This window comes from Chiloscyllium plagiosum, chromosome 15 (genome assembly GCF_004010195.1).
Source record: "Chiloscyllium plagiosum isolate BGI_BamShark_2017 chromosome 15, ASM401019v2, whole genome shotgun sequence".
Classification (NCBI taxonomy): domain Eukaryota; kingdom Metazoa; phylum Chordata; class Chondrichthyes; order Orectolobiformes; family Hemiscylliidae; genus Chiloscyllium; species Chiloscyllium plagiosum.
In genome coordinates, this window is record NC_057724.1 from 61,806,819 (window position 1) to 61,827,743 (window position 20,925).

Consider the following 20,925-nt stretch of genomic DNA (forward strand, 5'->3'; position numbering starts at 1 on the left):
ATCCTATCTACCTGCGACTCTATTTTCAAGGAGCTATGAACCTGCACTCCAAGGTCTCTTTGTTCAGCAACACTCCCTAGGACCTTACCATTAAGTGTATAAGTCCTGCTAAGATTTGCTTTCCCAAAATGCAGCACCTCGCATTTATCTGAATTAAACTCCATCTGCCCACTTCTCAGCCCATTGGCCCATCTGGTCAAAATCCTGTTGTAATCTGAGGTAAGATGGTGCAGTTGACGTGTCTGATGGATGTCTTTAGTAGAGAAGAGGAAACCAGGGACAGCCCTTTTGTTGTGGGCCCAGATCAGTTCAGGGCGAGCAGCATTTGTCATCTGCCAGGCATTTCAGAAGTCTTTAAACCAGTCAACAGACACAATTTCAGTGAGAATACCATTCCTTCCAAGTTTTACAGTCTGTTTAAACATTTCTAAACTATATCCTTTTAGGTTTACAGTGTATATATAACAACATTGTTCAGGTTTTCTTTCTAGCTACTTGAGGTGGTCTGTCTCCCAGTGGTTCATTTATAACCTTTGAACATGAGCCAGCAAGAAAATGATCCCTGTCGTGTTTTGGGACTTCATTTCATTCGAGTCTGCTCCCATTGTTACAGCTGGAAATACATTACACTTTTTAACACAATACTTTCTGAAGTTGGTGAGTTAACTAATCTCAGACAGGGACTAAACCAAAAGCAAATTACTACCGAGACTAGAAATTTGAATCAAGCACAGAGAGTGCTGGAGAAACTCAGCAGGTTTGGCAGCATCTGTGGAGAGAGAAACAGAGTTTATCACCACAACTTTTCTTCAGAACTGAAGATTCTCTCCAGTATTTTCTGTCTTTGTCTCAGACAGGACTAGCCTCATGGCCCCTGCAGTGTAGAGAGTGGGATAAAATAAATAATCGTGCAAGATTTCTGCTCTTGACTTCCATGTATTGACAACATACGAGAAAGTAGATCAACAGTGACTGGGGCTTTTCAAGTCTGCAGGGGCTTCTTCTGTCCATAAATGTTTTCACAAACATGATTACATTAGGACCCTCAGTGTGGCCGTGCACTGAGGACAAGGTAAAGTCTGACACCTCTCACGTTTGAATACTCCACTCACACTTGCAGTTAGGCATCTGTAAAGGCGGAGGAGAAAATTGGTGGAGTGACATTCCACTTTGTTCAATTTAGATTTAAATTAGCCTCTATACACAACCAAAATCACAAACTCCATGTTGGGGTGAAGGTCAGATAGTGAATCATGTGGACAAGATGAAATTACCACTCTGAAGAGCTTGTCATGCAGACTTTTATAACCGTCAGAAGCTCAGTAAGTATAGATCAAACATTTCCCTCATTCCTGCTTATTGTTAAAGAGCATCCATTGGCAGTCAGTGATAATCTATTGTAATACTGTTTACATAATTGCACAATTGTCTGAGTATTTTGAGTCACTTTTTGAAGTTTCCTCAGGTTGGTTTTAAACAGCAGGAGAAAAGTATGCATGAAATGTGCTTGTGATCATGAAGCCTTTTATGATGGTAATTGTGCTGTCAAGCAAAGGGCTTGACTTAGAATTGGCTGCTCCTCACAACTGGGTGATGCTAAGAAAGAATTCAATGTTCGTGCATTGTGGTATGTAGCAGACTTCGCATAATTTGGATTGGCTAAGGAATGTGCTGCTGTCCTGAGAAATACTCCAGTTTGGATAATTATCAGTCCCTCTAAAGTTTAGATATAAAACTCCATAAGTATCTCCCTTGATTGCCCGTCTTTATCCATTTCATAACTACTTGCAGTCAAGGCCACAGTAGAGATGCAAGTTGACTTCAGGATTAATGTCCATACTGCATTTAATGAAGTTGGTGAGCAACTGGCATAAATTGTTACATTGGATTAAGACATAGTTGCGTTAATGGAGACTTACCATCCAGGAAACTGTTATCCTTACTTGGTCTGGTCTACGTGTGACTCCAGACCCACAGCAATGTGGTTGACTCTTAACTGCCCTCTGGGCAATTAGGGATGAGCAATAAATGCTGGATAGTGATGGCCTCATGACATGAATGAATGAAAAAAAACCTCAAGCCAGGCCAGGAATCAGTACTTAAATATTCCTGATTACCAGGTAATCAGATAGGGAAGAAGAGAAGGGTAGTATTGTTTAAGGGTAATGTTACAGTTCTAAATAGAAAGGATACACTAGATGCTACTAGGATTGAATTAAGGCCTGAGTTGAGAAACAGTGTGGGTGTTGTCAGCACTATTTTTATAGAGCCTGCAAAGAGTGAGAAGGAGATACAGGAGCGAATTTGTCAACACATTTCAAAGGCATGTAACAAAAATAGCATAGTAATATTAGGAGACTTTAATTCCCTCAATATAGACTGGGAAAAAGATAATGCTAGATTTAGACTTATTGTCACATATGTATAAAAATACAGTGAAAAGTATTTTTCATGTGTTATACACAATGTGTTGCCATGCTCTGGCACCATCTTGAAACAGTAAATGTAATGCAAGATTTTATCGCAATAGAGTTCAGCTTTCTCTCTTCTTGTTCCTCCCCCCCTGTTCCTTCAGTTGCTGCTTGACATTAGCTGGGCTCTCTGTAATGTTCTCCTAGATTTCTATAACAGGCTTTGGGGTCTCAGTTACAGACCTCTGCATCTACCACAATTGTGGCTGCCTGGGGATGCGTGGGTTCTATCCCTCCTGTTCCCCATCTGACGCTCGACCAGATACTGCTACCAGTCATGGGTCCTAAGGGCCCTCCACTGTTCCTTTCACTGACATTATTGCTCTTTCAGGTGTCTGGGGCCTAGCTGCGAACCCGGGAGCCTCAGCTCAGCCTGAGAGTCCAGGTCGGGGGAGCCAACTTGGGATCTGCTCCTCACTCACGAAGACCCCCAGACTGGACTGGAGCCACGCCTGGAATATCCCAGCATTGCTGCCACTGTTTCTGCAGGCTTCCTCCTTCACCCACCACTCTGCAGGCTTTAAAGAAAACATCCAAAAGCAAAAAGAAGAAAAGAACAAGAAAGAAATTCACTGAGCCCTCAGCTCAGCCTGCTACTCCGCCACCATCTTGAACTGGCTAAGGCTGGGGAAGGGGTGGAATTCCTGATATATGTTCAAGCGAATTTTCTCAAGTCTACAGAGCAGCAAAGTAGGAAGCAGTGTTAGAACTGGTTTTGAGAAATGGAGGGTGAAGCGTGCTTCGGTACGAAGTCATATAACTAACAGAGACAACAACATAATTCTGCTTGAAGTAATATTGGAAAATATTCAAATTGAAAAATCTCTGTGGAATGGGCTAATGGCAGAGAATGAAGCAGGTCCAAGGTCAGGTGGATTATAAAAGGAAATGGAGGGTAAAATGATGATGAGAGTTTTTTTAATACTTGTTCATGGGATTTGAGTGTCACTGGCTTGACCAGCATTTATTGCCTGTCCCTTGAGAAGGTGATTGTCATCTGTCTGAACCATTACAGTCCATTTTGTGCTCCAGATAGATCCACAATGCACTTCGGAAGGGAATTCCGGGATCTTGACCCAATGACACCGAATAACTAGTGACATATTTCCAAGTCAGGATGATGAGTGGCTTAGAGGGGACCTCGCAGTTGGAGGTGTTTTTATTGTGTCTGCTGCCCTCATCTTCTACGTGGAAATGGCGGACTTGGAAGGTGCTGTCTTATGAGCGTTGGTGAATTTCTGCAGTGCATCTTGTAGATAGTACACAAGATGCTGCTACTGAGCGTTGGTTTTGGAGGGAGTGAATGTTTGTGATTGTGGTGCTAATCAAGTGGGCTGCTTTGTCTGGATGGTGTCAACTTATTTGAATGTGTTTGGAGCTACAGCCAGCCAGGCAAGTGGGAGTGTTCCATCACACTCCTGACCTGTGTCTTGTTGATGGTGGACAGGTTTTGGGGAGTCAGGAGATGTATAGTCTCTGACTTGTTCCTCTGTTTAAATGGATAACATAGTTCAGATTCCCCAGGTTGTTAATAATGGGCGATTTGGTGATGTTACTGCCACTGAATTTCAAGGAACAATGGTTAGGTTATCTCTTGTTGGAGATGGTCATGACCTGGCATTGTATATGTAACTTTGCCACTTCTCAGCACACACCTGGACATTGTCCAGGTCTTGCAGCATTTGGACTCGGGACTATTTCAGTATCTGAGAAATCACTAATGGTGAAATTTTCAACAAATATCTCCATTTCCGACCTTACAATGGAAGGAAGGTAATTGATGAAGCAGCTGAAGATTGTTGGGCCTCAGACAGTAACCTGATGCACTCCAGCACAGAAATTCTGGAGCTCAGATGACTGACCACAGCCATCTTCCTATGTGCCAACTATGACTCCAAATCAGTGGAGGGATTTTTACCTGATTTGCATTGACTCCAGTTTTGTTGGGCTCTGTCATGCCACACTCAAGTGAAGCCTAGATGTCAAGGGCTTTCACTCTCATCTATCCTCTGACATTCAGGCTCTTTTGACCATGCTTGAACCAAGATTGAAATGAAGTCAGGAGCTTGGTGACCCTGACAGAACCCAAACTGAGCATCAGACAATGGGTTATTGCCTAATCAATAAGCTTGACAGCGCTGTGGATGACACCTTCCATCACTTCACTGATGGTTGAGAGATTAAAAAACACATATGGATTACTTTGGGATGTAAATAAAAGAACAGAGTGTATTAGCTAAAAGAAAGCCAACACTCTATAAACCATGGTTCAGCCTCAGCTGGAGAGTTGTAGACAATTCTGGCCACCACACTTTACAGATTAGTGAGAATTTAAGGAGAATTTCCAAAAGATAAGATTGCTGTCCTTGGAATAGAGAAGGTTAAAAAGTGACCTAATGAAGATTATCGGATGTTGAAAGGTTTTGATAGTTAGAGGAAAATAAGTCTTTCTTGACAGTGGGGCAGTAACCGTACATCATAGTTTCAAAATCAGTAGCAAAGAACCGAGAGGGCCGATGGGGGCGAGTCTTTTTCACTCTGTTGTTGGGATTGGCATTGACAAGGTAGCGGAAACATACAAAATTTTAAAAGGGAGTTAAAAATGTACCAGAGGACGAACAAAAAGGTTTACGTGCAAAAAAGCAGGGATTTGGGAACCAAATTCATCTGTTTTTCAAAGTTCTGACAGAGTAAATGGTGCACTTGTGTTCTGTAAGTTCTATAAATTTGGCCAGGGTTCCTGCTCCGGACTGCTGCTGGTTACTGGAAGTGAATTTTGGATGAGGGACAAGATCAAGTTGTAATTTGTTTTACAATCAATTTCCTTTCCTCTCTTTGTGCTGGCTACAGTGTTTGGAAACTTAGCACAGCATAATCACTGTTACTCGATTTAATCTGTTGCCCTTCCTTTTCATACTGGGTGGTGTCCTGGATTTCCTCTCGGCCCTCAGTTATAATTTACACTCGCTTCAGCAGTGCCTGCAGTTGGTATTACTATTGACAGTGCTGTAATATGGGATGGCACTAGTCCATCCAATGATTTGGACGACCAGTTGAATAGATTAGATTAGATTACTTTACAGTGTGGAAACAGGCCCTTCGGCCCAACAAGTCCACACCGACCCGCCGAAGCGCAACCCACCATACCCCTACATTTACCCCTGCACCTAACACTACGGGCAATTTAGCATGGCCAATTCACCTGACCTGCACATTTTTGGACTCTGGGATGAAACCGGAGCACCCGGAGGAAACCCACGCAGACACGGGGAGAACGTGCAAGCTCCACACAGTAAGTCGTCTGAGGCGGGAAATGAACCCGGGTCCCTAGCGCTGTGAGGCAGCAGTGCTAACCACTGTGCCACCGTGCCGCGCACTAAAGCCACGGCAAACCCTGACATAGCCCGGCTGACCACATTAGCGCATCACATGGTCAGTGCGGGGATTGAATCCACGACCTTGGCATTATTAGCACCACGCTCTAACCAGCTGAGCTAACCGACCAAGACCAATAGATGGTCTCATCCCTGTACCGGAAGCTGGAGTGTGCTAATAGTATACATTGCTACAAAAAAATCATGACTTTCCGCCTGCTGGTGAGTTCAATCTACGATCAGGCCAGTGAAGGGTTCTGTTGGTACTGTCCTGAATAGATAGCCATCATACCACAAAGGACTTCCAGTTGCTATGATGCAGTTGCACACGTATTAATACATTTCCAGCTTCTTCTCTAATTATCTTTTATTTAGTAATGATACTGGATGTATCAGTTCTCCTATCAGGGAGAACTGCTCTTCCCAAGACTGTAAGAAACCACAGAGTCATGGTTTCAGTCTGTCATGCAAACCAGTCTTCTATCGGTCGACTCCATCTATACTGCCTGCTGCCTCGAGACAGCAACTGACATAATCAAAGACCCCTCCCACCCGGGTTATACTCTCGTTCAACCTCTTCTGTCGGGCAGGAAATAGAAACGTTTGAATTCACAAAGAGTCATAGTCATTGAGCACAGAAACAGCCCCTTAAGTCCAACCAGTCTATGCCAACTTTAATCCCGCAAAAACCTCGTCCCATTTGCCTGCGCTTGGCCCATATCCCTCCAAACCATTCCTATTCATGTACTTGTCCAAATGTCTTTTAAATGTTGTAACTGTACTCGGGTCCCAACACTCCCTCTCGCAGTTCATATCACACTCAATCCGCTCTGTGTAAAAACGTTACCCTTCATGTCCTTTTTAGATCTTTCACCTCTCACCTTAAAAATATGCCCCCTAGTTTTGAAATCCCTCACCGTAGGGAAAAGACAGCCCATGTGAATAGCTTCTTCCATGAAGTTATCAGACCCTGAAATGTTAAATCTGATCTCTCTCTGCACCTTCTCTGTGGCTGTAACACTGTCTTCTGCTCTCTGTTCTGCTACCTTGATGCACGTTGTATGGTACAGTCTATTTGTATAGCATGCAAAACAACACTTTTCTCTATCTCAGTACATGACAACAATAAATTAATTAATCAATCAATAAATTATAACAATCCACAGTACTCCTTTCAACCGATATTCTTGCAAAACAAGAACACTTCACAGCTTCCAGAGATATCTGTTAATTATCTGGTGTAATCTTATCCTGGTTTAACACACACATACATGGGAACACACTAATTAACTGTATGGACTGTAACTGATTCGGTTTACCTTGCATGACTCGGGAGGCTGAAGGAGATTATCGGCCACTTGCGCCTGTGACTGCTGTTAGCTAATTTAGCAGGTTCAGAAGCTAAAACTGTCCAGATCTCTGTAGCTCTGTTTTAAGGTGGACAGTGAGTTACCTTGGAAGTATCTGTTTGAGTTGACCAATAGACCTTTGCTCTCTTGAATGCAAAGGGTGTGACATTATGCTAGCCAAAACGTCAATGTCTAAAGGAACTGTTGGAAGCATTATGTTTGAATGGAATATCATTCCTGCTGATCTATATAGATGTAATATTGTTTGAAAGTAGACTGACTACCAAATCTCCCTCAAAGTAACATGGTTATCTGGTCTTTTAGTTACTGGTTGTGAACAAATGTTATGTTTTCTAACTTAACGGGAGCTCAAATTAATCTGGGATGTGATAAGCTGTGATAATATTCATTTCAACTAAAGCTTCATGTGTGATACAAGTTTCTATGCAAATTCTTTAACTGGTTCAATTTGAGAATGGGGTGGAGGTAAGTCAAAACGTGAAAAACAAATTAGGCCATTTTGCTGGGATAAGTTTACATAGTGTTCATTGTTGTTTGGACCAGGTGGTTATTTCTGATGCAGTACTTGTGTTGATTGGAATGGATCCTTTTCTAATGACGTTGCCATTATTTTGAGGTGGCTTATTTTAGATACTCCGAATAAACCTAATGATAGAGTGGCGTTATGAGCATTTTTAAGATATCAACTGGTCAAGTGTGGCACCAGAGCAAACCAAAAGAGAGACATTGACAAAGCAAAGAGAAAATAATCCAAGAATTTATGCAGAGATGTTGTAGAGCAGCCTGCACCACACCCTTTATATTGCATTTTAATATTGTTTATGTTTGTTTGTAGCCAAAGTGCACTTCATTTTTAAAAATTCTATCCTGTGCTTAATTGTGTGCAATATTGAGTTGGAAATGCATTATACAACATTGACCGCAGTAAAATGGATAAGGCGGCAAGTTGTATAACGAGCAGTTAATTGCGTGGTGCAACATGATTGGTTATCACCTGGATTAAAAACTACTCCCAATTTTGGCCGATTTCACGTGAATGATCATACAAAGAGGAGTGAGAAGGTCATTTGATTCGAGATTAGAGTGGTGCTGGAAAAGCACGTTTGCCCGAAACGTCGATTTTCCTGCTCGTCGGATGTTGCCTGACTGGCTGTGCTTTTCCAGCACCACTCTAATCTAATTTCCAGCATCTGCAGTCCTCACTTTTGCCGAGGTCATTTGATTCTGCCTCTTCTGGGCTTTCTTCATTTCTTTTCAAGTAAACCAGGTCTTTTACTTTTAGAATCATAGAATCCCTACAGTTTGGAAGCTGGCCATTTGGCCCATCACGTCCACCCCGACCCTCTGAACAGCATCCCACCCAGACCCACGCCCAGCCCTCCCTCACTTACCTGATCCTCGTAACCCTTCATTTCCCATGGCTAATCCACCTCGCCTGCACATCCTTGGACACTATGGGCAATTTCGCTTGGCCAATCCACCTAGTCTTTCAACTATGGGAAGAAACTGGAGCACCTGGAGGAAATCCATGCAGACACAGGGAGAATGTGCAAGCCCCACAGTAAAAGGAGGTGCAAAAGAAAAACTCCTCCAAAAATGTTTGAATAAAACAGACTTGTTGACAAAATGCGAACTTTGGAATTACTTAATTTTTTAAAAAACTGGCCTAGAACAGGAGTTCTTGGGAGGCAATGAATAATATCCCTACCTCTGAGCCTACCTGAGTCCTACTCCAGGACTTCATGGTTAAGAAAGTTTTATGTTCATAATTTGACCAAACAATTTGGGAATCAGCTCATAAATCCCTCCAGCACATGCCTGTGGCTGGTTGTAATAGTGGAAAGGATTCCTGGTCAGCCATACGCTGGAAAGAAATGGGAGCCTCCACCATCACTGTAGCTCCAGGCTACAACATGCATGTCAAAGTGTTTGTTGCCACAGCAACTTGGTGACCTCAGGCAGCCAGTTCACTGGCTGCTCCACCTTGGTGCCAAGGGCACTGGTTTTGATCGCCATTTGTCTAGAGGGTGTGTTCTATAGTTTGGACCTGCCTTTGAACAAAAAGACCTGACAACAAGTAGGCACAGCACATCATCTGCTATGGATATCTCTGAGGAATTTCTTCACTCAGAGGGTTGTGAGTCCTTCAGGTGCTCCAGTCTCCTCCCACAGTCCAAAGATTTGCAGGTTAGGTGAATTGACCATGCAAACTTGCCCATAGTGCTCAGGGATGTGTAGGTTAGGTGCATTAGTCAAGGGAAATGTACAGTAATAGGATAGGGGAATGGGTCTGGGTGGGATCCTATTTGGAGGGTCTGTGTGGACTTGTTGGGCCAGTAGCAGCAGTGTGTACTATCTACAAGATGTACAGCAGAAATTCACCAGAGATCCTTAGATAGCAACTTCCAAACCCACTACCACTTCCATATAGAAGGTACTTGGAAAAATTACCATCTGCACGTTCCCTTTCAAGCCATTCACTGCACTGACTTGGAAATATACCGCCGTTCCTTCACAGTCATTGGGTCAAAATCCTGGAATTCCCTCCCTAATGGCATTGTGGGTCAACCCACAGCAAGTGGTCCACAACAATTCAAGAAGACAGCTCACCACCCCCTTATCAAGGGCAAATAGGGATGGGCTATCAATGCTGCCCAGCCAGCGATGGCCAGATCTCACAAAAGAATTAAAAACTGCCCTGTTTCCACACTGTAGGGATTCTATGATTCTTTGCCATAGAACTGTTGTGTATATTTAAAGCTGAAATCGATCTTTGATCATCAGGGAATCAAAGGTTATGGAGAAAGAACAGGAAAGTAGATGTGAGGAATGTCTGATCAGCCGTGATCTTACTGAATGGTGGAGCAGGTTTGAGGGGCTGAATTACCTACTCCTGCTCGTATTTCTTATGATAGCACATCAGATCAGATCTTAGGAGTTCCATTTTCTCTTCCTTTCCATCCATTTGATCCTTCTTATGTCTCCTCCCAAAAAAGTTTCTCTGGATGAGTTAACTTGATCAGCACCTGGGAGCTTTGAATTTTACAAGCCGGCGTTTATCACTGAGTAAATCCGAGGATCTACTTATTGCACATTTCAATTATGTTTTATTCATTTACAGGATGTTGGCATTGCTTATTATCTATCTCTAATTGCCCAGAAAACAGTTAAGAGTCAACCACATTGCTATGGGTCTGGAGTGACATTTAGGCCAGGCCAGATAAGGATGACAGATTTCCTTCTCTGAAGGACAGTAGTGAACCAGATGGGTTTTTCCAACAATCTACAACAGTTTCATGATGTTACTCTGTCCTTTCTCAAAGGATAGAATTCCAGGGGACCAAAATGTTTTCTATTCATTCTCGTTGGATGGAAAACATTCTCTATCCAAGCATGGTAATGAAGGGCAACAATGAGATCCACATGTTATTTGTTGCTGGGTTGTAGCTGTAATACTCGGCATTAAAGCAACCACATCACATCCCAGCTTATTCCAAGGTACGACCCCAACTGAAGGTAAAACTGGACTAGTCAAATCCAAGAGTGAAACTTGCCTTGAGAGATTATGTTTTATTTTTGACCTTATTCATTCTGATGGTCATCGCTGAACATACTCACAAGAAACTGCCAATGCACATTTAACTAGAGAACATCAAATTGAAATTGAATTAGCTATATTGTCAAATGTACTCAAATGAATACAGTGAAAAGTTTACAAAGTAGGGAGTGGAGGAGGTGTGGAACATGGTGTCCCAGAGGGAATGATCCCTGCGAAATGCTGTCAGTGGTGGGCAGGAGGAGAAGATGTATCAAATGGTGGCATCCCACTAGAGGTAGTGGAAATGGTGGCTAATAATCTTTTGGATATGGATGCAGATGGGCTGGGAAATGAGAACCAGAGGGCCCGTGTCGGTGTTATGGGAGGGAAAAAAGGGGTGAGGGCAGAAGTGCGGGGAATGAGTTGGACGCAGTGAAGAGCCCTTTCAACCACAATGCTGAGCAAACCTCGGTTGAGAAAGATGAACATTTTTGAGGTTATGCATTGTCCACTTCACTTTAATACCCAAGCTTCCAAAAAATATTAATAATCATAAAGAAATAACTTTTATCACACTAGTGACAGAAGTGACACCTTTTATAAATGGTTTGTATAAAAAGTGATTTTTTTCTGTCTCTCCTAATTTACTGATAACACATTGTGCTGTGAATGCTTGCTGGTCAGCTGTACCCATCCTGATGAAGGGCTTATGCCCAAAACATCGATTCTCCCGCTCCCCGGATGTTGCCTGACCTGCTGTGCTTTTCCAGCACCACACTCTTGGCTCTGATCTCCAGCATCTGCAGTCCTCACTTTCTCTTCTACCCATCTCCAATTTAATGTGGAAGATAAACTAAATAAACCATTTCTTAGTTAAACATTTATCGGATTGTTAAAATATTTGGCACCACCCCTGAAAACCCAAAGTTTATGATTCACTTTCAGGTACAATTCTATGCACGCTGCCTGGTTTGTGGAATCTCATTGAAATAGGCATTTCTCGGGAACAAGTCTAACACCCCACCTTGCGGCCTGGCCGATGGGTGCCAGTGGTTTTGCCCCACTCATTTTTCTTGGGTGTTCCAAACCTTTGGTTGGTCAGTAGTTCTCAGGAATGGAATATCCAGCTGAACATCAGGAAGTGCAGTGGGAAAGTACACCCAGTGGAGCCAGGAACCCGGATGGCAGCCTAATCGGGATTTAATCCCAAAGAGGATGCCAGCAACATGCACAGTTGGTTTGGCACCAGATATTCAGCCACTGGACAGAATCATTGAAACAATCATTATCTTCCATCTATTAGCTTTGAAATTCAACCATTTGAAACAAATGTACAGATACTTCACACAATTGTTTGATTTTCCTGTCTGTGCTTTAGCAGGGGCATTCATCCACTAAAAAAGACAGGGGCTTAACGTGGAGGTGGCGGCCATAGTAGCTTATGACCCTTTGGATGTGGATGCAGATGGGATGGGAAATGACGACCAGGGAAACCCAGTCAGTGTTGTGCAAGGGAAGAGAAGGGGTGAGGGTCTAGGCTCCCCAACCAGGGGTAAGTTTCTATGCAAATAGGAGGGAGGGATTTCAGAACCAGTTAGGTGCCAATACATCTGTGTCCACAGCATCACTCCAAAGTCATAAAGTCTTTTTGAGCTCTAGACAGGTTGAGTGAAAATTGTAAAGTTCTGAGGAAGGGTCACCTGACTGGAAATGTTAACTGATCTCTCTCCACAGATGCTGTCAGAACTGCTGAGCTTTTCCAGCAATTTCTGTTTCTGTTTGTGAGTGAAAATTGAATTCATTTCTCCAGACTTTGTGTTGACCAAGCTGCCTACAGACCTTTTTATTCATTATTCCTGAAATATATAAGTAACAGTTAAATTAATTGCATTATCTTTGGGTTAATATTGTAGTTTTCTGATGCGTAAACCAATAATTCTGGAGTAAGGTGTAATCCCCACACCCATGACTGATAGCTGAAGGCTATGGTGGGCGGCAGCTCTATCTATTATGTTACATTTCCCTCATCAGTCATTTACTTCTTCAGTAATCTACTATCCAGGACACCAAAGTTCAGTTGAGCAAGGTTTCTGAAATATTAAGCAGAAATGCAGATGGAATTATGTCGCTGGAAAGTTACTTTCTTAGGAATGTAGAGTATCTTACTTATCCTTAACTCTGAATATAGGGAGTCTGCATTATATCTTTGAAAAGCTTGTTTATTTTTCCTTATTTAGAGTTGTAGGGAATACGACTGCAACAACCAGATTTGGTATAGCATGTGAGTACACCTAGTACTTTTCCTTAAAACCTTGGTTTTGATGGAAATGAAATCCTTGGTGATTTCTGTTGATGATGTTTGATCTGTAATGCCAGCTTTATGTCCAGGCAGGAACAGCACTAGACCATTCATCCTATCAAGCTTTCTCTTCATTTCAATAGGTTCACCTTGATTGCACTCTTCGATATGGGTTAGGTAGCTTAGTTGGTAGGATGGCTCATTTGCAATACAAAGTGACACCAATAGCATGTATTTGATTCCTGCACCAGCTGAGGTTACCATGAATAATTTCTCAACCTTCCCCCTCATCTGCAGCGTGGTGACCCTCAGGTCAAACCACTGTCATTTGTCTCTCTCTCTCTAATGGGACAGCAGCTCTGTGTTCCTCTGGGACTATGGTGACCTTACTCTTCAATGCCTTTTACCCACCCCATCCCCAAACACTTGTCACCCATTGATAATCAGAAATTTCTACCTTGAACATTCTCAAATACTAAAGTTCCACAGCCCTTTATGGGTAGAGTATTTCAAGTTTCACAACCCTCTGGGTAAAAAGAAATTCTCTTCACCTCAGAGTTTCTTTGTTTTAAAATTGTGTTCCTTGATTCTAGGTTTCCAACCAGGGGTAATGTCCTTCCAGCATCAACCCTGTTTGTACCTGCAAGTATTTGGACGCTTTCAATATGAGATCACTTCTCAAACTTTCCTTAGTTGCCCTCCCTCAGTGGCAATGATATCTTCCCTAAGATAAGGAGACGGAAACTCTGCACCATACTCCAGGTGTCGACTAACCAAGCTCCCCTATACAACTGAAGCCGAGGTTTACCACTCCCGGACTCAAATCCTCTTTCAACAAAGGATAACATTTCATTAGCCTTCCTAATAGATTGCTGCACCTACATGTTCGGGACTTGGGTGTCCTTGTCAATAAGTCACTGAAGGCGAACATGCAGGTGCATCGGCACTTTCCAACCTCCCATAGTTTAAGAAATATTCTGCACATCTGTCCTTCTAATTAAAGTGATAACCTTGCATTTTTCTACTTTATATTCCATCTACCATATTCTTGCTCATTCACTTAGCCTGTCCAAATTCTCCTAAAGCCATTTTAAATCTTCCTCACAACATGGGATGGGGGAGTCCAGACTAGAGGCCATAGGCTTAGGGTGAGAGGGGAATGATTTAAAAGGGACCTAAGAGGCAACCTTTTCACACAGAGGGTGGTGCTTATATGGAATGAGCTGCCAGAGGAAGTGGTGGAGGCTGGTACAATTACTTAATTTATAAGGCACCTGGATGGGTATAAAAATAGGAAGGGTTTAGAAGGATATGGGCCAAGTGCTGGCAAATGGGACTAGATTAGGTTGGGATATCTGGTTGGCATGGACGGGTTGGACCGAAAGGTCTGTTTCTGCGCTTTACATCTCTATGACGCTATGTATCCCACTTAGCTTTGCATCATCTACAAATTTGCAAATATTACATTCGGTCCTTAGCTTCAAATCAATATATATTGTGAACAGCTGGGCTTGAGTACTGGTGCTTGTGGTATCCCATTAGACACAGTTTACCAATGCAAGAATGACCCATTTATTCCTACTCTCTGTTTTACGATTGTTAGCCAAACATTAATCCATGCCAGTATATTAATGTTGCCTGTAATTTTCTTTCTGGCTGCTAAGATCCGTACAAGGCAGTGACATTCAGAACCAGAAGTCAATGCTATAATCACTGATGGCAATTGTCATGTGCGGGCACAATTTAGAGGAAATGTTGCACCTATTCCCCATGCACTAGTTTTTCTAACCAGCCTCCAGTGGGGGCCTTTATCAAAAGGCTCCTGAAAATCTAAGTCTACTGAGTCTGTTGGGTCTCCTGCATCAATTTTGTTAGCAACATCCTCAATGGAATGTAACAAGTCCGTCAAGCATAGTTTCCCATTTGCAAGTCCACACTGACCAAGTCCAGTTAGATCATCACTATTCAAGTATCTATTTATCACATCCTTAATCAGAGTCCAGCATTTTCCTTACCACTGAGGTGAGGCTATCAGGTCTGGAGTTCCCTGTTTCCTCTCTTTCTTCCTCCTTAAAAAAAGTGGGGTGGCATTTGCTAGCTTCCAATCTCAGGAGTCATTCCAGAATCCAAAGAATTTTCTGTGCACATAGTTTACCCACATTGTAACAATTTTGATGGAGACCACTACATTTGTTCATTTACGACAGAGTATATTTATGGTGCATTATACTGGTGGAGATTCTTTGACTTGGATTAATCAATATTTACTAATTCATGATGCACACTGCCCTCTAAGGGTAAAGGTTTATAATCTTCTGGACAATTGCTTGATTGTCTTCAACCAAGGCTGCAATGACAGAGTCTATCCATTATCCAATTTCCTTCCATATAATCCTATTTATAATCACTTTGCTCTAGGTACAGTGCAATCACATAGAGGTTGTGTATGGTGTTTCTGGATATATGAAGCCCATGTGATGATCCAGTGTTTCCACACACCACATTATCCAACTGGTTGAATATGGAATGTGACTTCCTTTTCCTCACCTATGCCAATATGACTGATGGTTCACACCAACAGGCTGGGAATTCACTTCCTTCTTGTATTTCAGACTCTCGCTGCGCTGAGCAACACTGATAAAAGATGTGCAACCACTGGCTCATGCAGCTGGTAATGAAAGGGAAGGCGAATAGGAGATGATTCACTGAGTCACTCAGGGAATAGAGTGGCAACAGCTTAATAAATCTTCTCCTTACTCTGTTTACTATGACCACTTCCTTCTTGTAACGTGGAGACAATTCTCTAGCTGCGGTCTAACCTGTGTTTCGTACAGTTGCAGCATGATCTTCCTGCCTTTATGCTCTAGGCCTCAACCAGTTCAGAGAATTATCCTGTATGCTTTCTTAATGACTTGCCCTAATACATTCAGAGGCCCGTACTTCACACCCCTAAGTTCCTCCACATTTTTCAATCCTCTATTATTTATTGTGTGTTTCCTTGCCTTACCTAAGTCATTGATAGGAGCATGAACGGCAACGACTGTACTGACTCCTGCAGAATCTCACAAAAATACATGTTGATTGTAACTTTTTGCTCCCTGAGTCAATTTTGGATCCAACTTGCCAACTTTCCATGGGCTTCAGTCTGGCAGAGGGGACCTTGTCGAGAGTCTTGTTCAGATTAATATACACCATGTCAAACATGCTGCTCGCATTGACCCTTCTTCGTATTGACTCAAAAGTAAAATCAATCAAGTTAGTCAGGCACAACATTCCTTGTGCAAGTCCATGTTGATTGCCCTTGGTGACTCAGTAACTCTCCAAAGCATGGACCAATTGGACCGAAAAGTCTGTTTCCATGCTATACATCTCTATGACTAAGTGACAATTTATACTGTCACTCAGAATTGTTTTCAATAACTTGTCCACCATCAATTTTGATGGACTTGTAATTATTTGGATTATGCTTCATATCTTTTTAAACAATGTTAGCTATTCTCCATCCTCTGAAGCTGTGCCTTTGTCTAAAAAGATTTTGAACATAATGGTTGGACGTTTCACTGTTTCTGCTTATTCACAGCCTATTTGCACTTTTTTTCTGTTCTGACCTCTCAACTTGTCTGGATACTAAAATTCCTCCCTCTCTGTGTTGAACCAATCCAATATTTCACACTCCTTATTCTTAACTATAACATCTGTATCAGCCCTCTCTCTCGTGAAACACATTCATCACAACCACACCCATAGTTTACACATCCACACACAAGTTATCTTTCTGGTCTCTAATTAACTCCACGCTTTCTCTGTTGTTATTGTTCTTTTTTCATATATTAAAAAAACACTCTCTGATCCCCTGATGTTCTTTTCAAATCCTCTAGTCAACTCCTACTCCTTTGACTCCAAAAACAATCTTACCATGCGCTTATCTCATTAATATTCATGGGACCCTCTTCTGGGCAAATTGACTTCAGTCGAAGACCTCGGAACAATAGTAGATGTTGTTTACTTTACAAAAAACACCGCAAAAGTAATTTCTCAGCTTTGCAGAACTGTGGGATATCAGAGCGACAGATGCTAGGCTATATTCATGCATGTGTATTGTGTCTTCAAAGTAGGAAAAGAGATTGGTGAAGCTGTAGGAGAACAATTTGTTCTTGTGTTTCATTGTTGAAACATGATTGAAAACCAAACAAGATTTGGAAGTTGTGGCCAAATATTGATGGGTTGGTCCTTTGTGCAGGGGTGAGTAAAAGAAACGATTGTGTAGCCAAGAAAAGTTGAGGAAACTTGGAAGTTAATAAAAAGCTGAAAGAATGAAAAATTCATCCGGTTAAGAATATCTTGAGTCCAACTTTTTATTTTGGAAAATAAGTTGACTGTGGAATCTGAGCAATTGCAGAGCACTGAACATCAAAAATAAATGTTTACACTTGGAGCTCTATCCAACTGCAGACAGTAACAAACATGGACAGTGCAATAAAGCAAAGGGAAGGAAAGTTCAGTACTCCCCAGGCAGCCCCTCTGAGGCATTACTGTGTGGAAGCATTGGCTTAAGATCATTCAGGCCATCATAATGATTAGATTAGATTACTTAGTGTGGAAACAGTCCCTTCAGCCCAATAAATCCACACCGACCCTCTGAAGAACAATCCACCCAAACCCATTCCCCTACATTCACCCTGACTAATGCACCTAACACTATGGGTAATTTAGCCTGGCTAATTCTCCTAACCTTCACAGTTTTGGACTGTGGGTGGAAACCTGAGGACCCGGAGGAGACCTGCGCAGACATGGGTAGAATGTGCAAACTCCACACAGACAGTTACCCGAGTCAGGAATTGAACCCGGGTCCCTGGCGCAGTGCTAACCACTGAGCCACCGTGCCGCCCCGCTTGAATCAGTAAACAGATTTCAGTGATTTTTCATCGATAGGTCATGAATATTGTCATAAAGTGGGATAAATGCACCATCTGTTCTCAGCCCACAATAGAAAAGTTGCTCAATTGTAGTGATAATGTAGCAAAATTGACTGAGAATTGATCATTGGGAAGGATGCAAAAATATCCAAGTGGCTAACTTTGGCTCGGGTGGTGGTGTAAAACATACATTATTGTTTGGAGTCATACCTAGCAGAAATGGTAATATGGCATGGTTGTTGGAAATCAATCAACTTAGTCCCAGGTAATGATCATCTGCAACAGAGAACCTAACCATTGACAGTCAGTGGCATTTTTATTGCTGAATTTTCCTCAATCGATATCTTGGGGTTACAAGAAAGTGACCTGGACCAGCCATTTAAATACTGTGGCTGCAAGAGCAGGTTACGGCTGAGGGATTTTTGGCAAGCAACTTGTCTTTGAACTTGACAAAGTTTATCTGTTCCCAAAACGTCGATTCTCCTGCTTCTCGGATGCTTTCTGACCTATGCTTTTCCAGCACCACACTCTCGACTCTGATCTCCAGCATCTGCAGTCCTCACCTTCTTTTAGAAAGTTTATGTCAAGAATGGGATGGAATACTCAGTCCTTTCCTGAATGAGTTCAGGTTCAACAACACTCAAGAAGCTTGACACCATCGAGGGCAAGCATCCCACGTAATTGAACACTACATCCTCAAACATGTATCCCTCCAATACTGACATTCAATAACAACAGTGTGTGCTTTCTACAAGAGCACCAGATACATAGAAACACAATCACCTGCAAGAAACCCGTCCAAGTCAAATACCATTCTGGCTTGGAAATATATCGCCATTCTGACAGTGTCATTAGTTTAAAATCCTGGACCTCTCTTCATTACAGCCCCATGACAGTCCCCACAGCCCAAGATTTGCAGCGGTTCAAGAAGAGAGCTACCATCACCTCCAGGGAAAGTCTGGAAGGGTGATAAATACAGATTTTGCAAACAATGTCCACATGAAAACAGTTTATAAAAGTACTGCCTGTTTTAGATCTAATATTTATTACCATCAAAGCCAACGGACACATTTATAGAGTCATAGAGATGTACAGCATGGAAACAGACCCTTCAGTACAACTTGTCCATGCTGACCAGATACCCTAAATTAATCTAGTCCCATTTGCCAGCACTTGGCCCATATCCCTCTAAACCCTTCCTATTCACATACCCAGCCAGATGCCTTCTAACTGCTGTAATTGTACCAGCCACCACCATTCCTCTGCCAGCTCATTTCATATACACACCACCCTTTGCATGAAAAAGTTGCCCTTTTAAATCTTTCCCCACTCACCCTAAACCTATGCCCTTCAGTTCTTGACTCCCCCAACCTATAACTTCAATAATTTGCATTTATGTAGTATCAACCACACTGTAAAACTCCATAAGGCAATTCACAGGAGCACCAAAAGCAGGAGATTGAAATCTTGGTCAAACTATCGGTGTTAAAGAGTGACATACAGGGCTTGTGAGGTAGACAAATACAGGGAGAGAATGCCAGAGCTTGGGACCAAGACAGCTTAAAGCATGGCAACCAATGTTGGAGTAGTGGAATATGGAGAATGCACAGGAGATCAGAACCAGAGGAGCACAGATATCTTCAAAGATTGTAGGGATGGAAGAAGTTACATGGATAAAGAAGTTTGAGACTACAGAAATTTTTGGTAACTACTATTTCATCCAATCACCCAAAGACAAAATCATCTGGGGTGGCACGGTGGCTCAGTGGTTAGCACTGCTGCCTCACAGCAACAGGGACCCAGGCTCAGTTCCAGCCTCGGGTGACTGTCTGTGTGGAGTTTGTACATTCTCCCCGTGTCTGCTGAGTTTTCTCCGGGTGCTCTGGTTTCCTCCCACAGTCCAAAGATGTACAAATCAGGTGAATTGGCCATGCTAAATTGCCCATAGTGTTAGGTGCATTAGTCAGAGGGAAATGGGTTTGGGTGGGTTACTCTTCGGAGTGTTGGTGTGGACTTGTTGGGCCGAAAGGCCTGTTTCCTCACTATAGGCAATTTGATCTAATCTAAAAAAAAACCCACGGACTCCTCGCCCACTGTGGTAATTAGAAGATGGTAGACTATTGGTAGAATGGGGTGCTTATTCTGACCTTGAATGAGGTAGTTCAAGTCAACATGTGTTTGAGGTGTATGGAAGAAGTAAAAATGAACTAGCTTGAAATATTCTCTTCAGGGTAATCTTCAAAATACTCAAAAAGTTTAACCAAGTGCAAAACACTGAAGGCTTCTAATGCAGCATTTTCAGTGACCATCTCTTATTGAACATTCCAGATTGTTGTTGAAACACTTACTTTGTGTCACTTGCCCTCTGTCCTCAATGCCTGGCCTGACTTGTGCAACTGTTATGTCAGCCACTGCGGTAGCAACTCATTCCCACCTCTTGCACCCAGTACCCTCCCCACAAATCTGCTGTACAACTCCAGGGAGTGGACCTCAGATACTTATATGCAAAAAGCACTGCCACTGGATTAGAGATGCCTGTCAGTCATGGTTTGTTTGATTCCATGGTGAAACTGTACTGGAGTCAAAAAGAGAGGGTGGACAACTTTACTACTTAACTACTGTAACTGACTTAACTACTTGCTCTTCCATTAAACCAATTATCAAGAAGGTTTAGTCAGAGAGATGTACAGCATGGAAACAGACCCTTCGGTCAACCTGTTCGTGCCGACCAGATATCCCAACCCGATCTAGTCCCACCTACCAGTTCCCGGCCCATATCCCTCCCAACCCTTCCTATTCATGTACCCATCCAAATGCCTTTTAAATGTTGCAATTGCACCAGCCTCCACCACTTCCTCTGGCAGCTCATTCCATTCACATACCACCCTCTGCATGAAAAAGTTGCCCCTTAGATCCCTTTTGTATCTTTCCCCTCTCACCCTAAACCTATGCCCTCT

General features: G+C 42.5%; 1 protein-coding gene and 1 non-coding gene across 6 annotated transcripts in view; one reads left to right on the forward strand and one right to left on the reverse strand.

Moving 5' to 3' along the window:
- col4a6 (collagen, type IV, alpha 6) overlaps positions 1-20,925 on the forward strand; it is a 421,315-nt gene that overhangs the window by 228,089 nt on the left and 172,301 nt on the right. The gene's annotated exons all lie outside the window — the stretch shown is intronic.
- On the reverse strand, positions 5,902-5,975 carry trnai-aau. Its single transcript has one exon. It is a non-coding gene; the product is annotated as a tRNA-Ile (tRNA).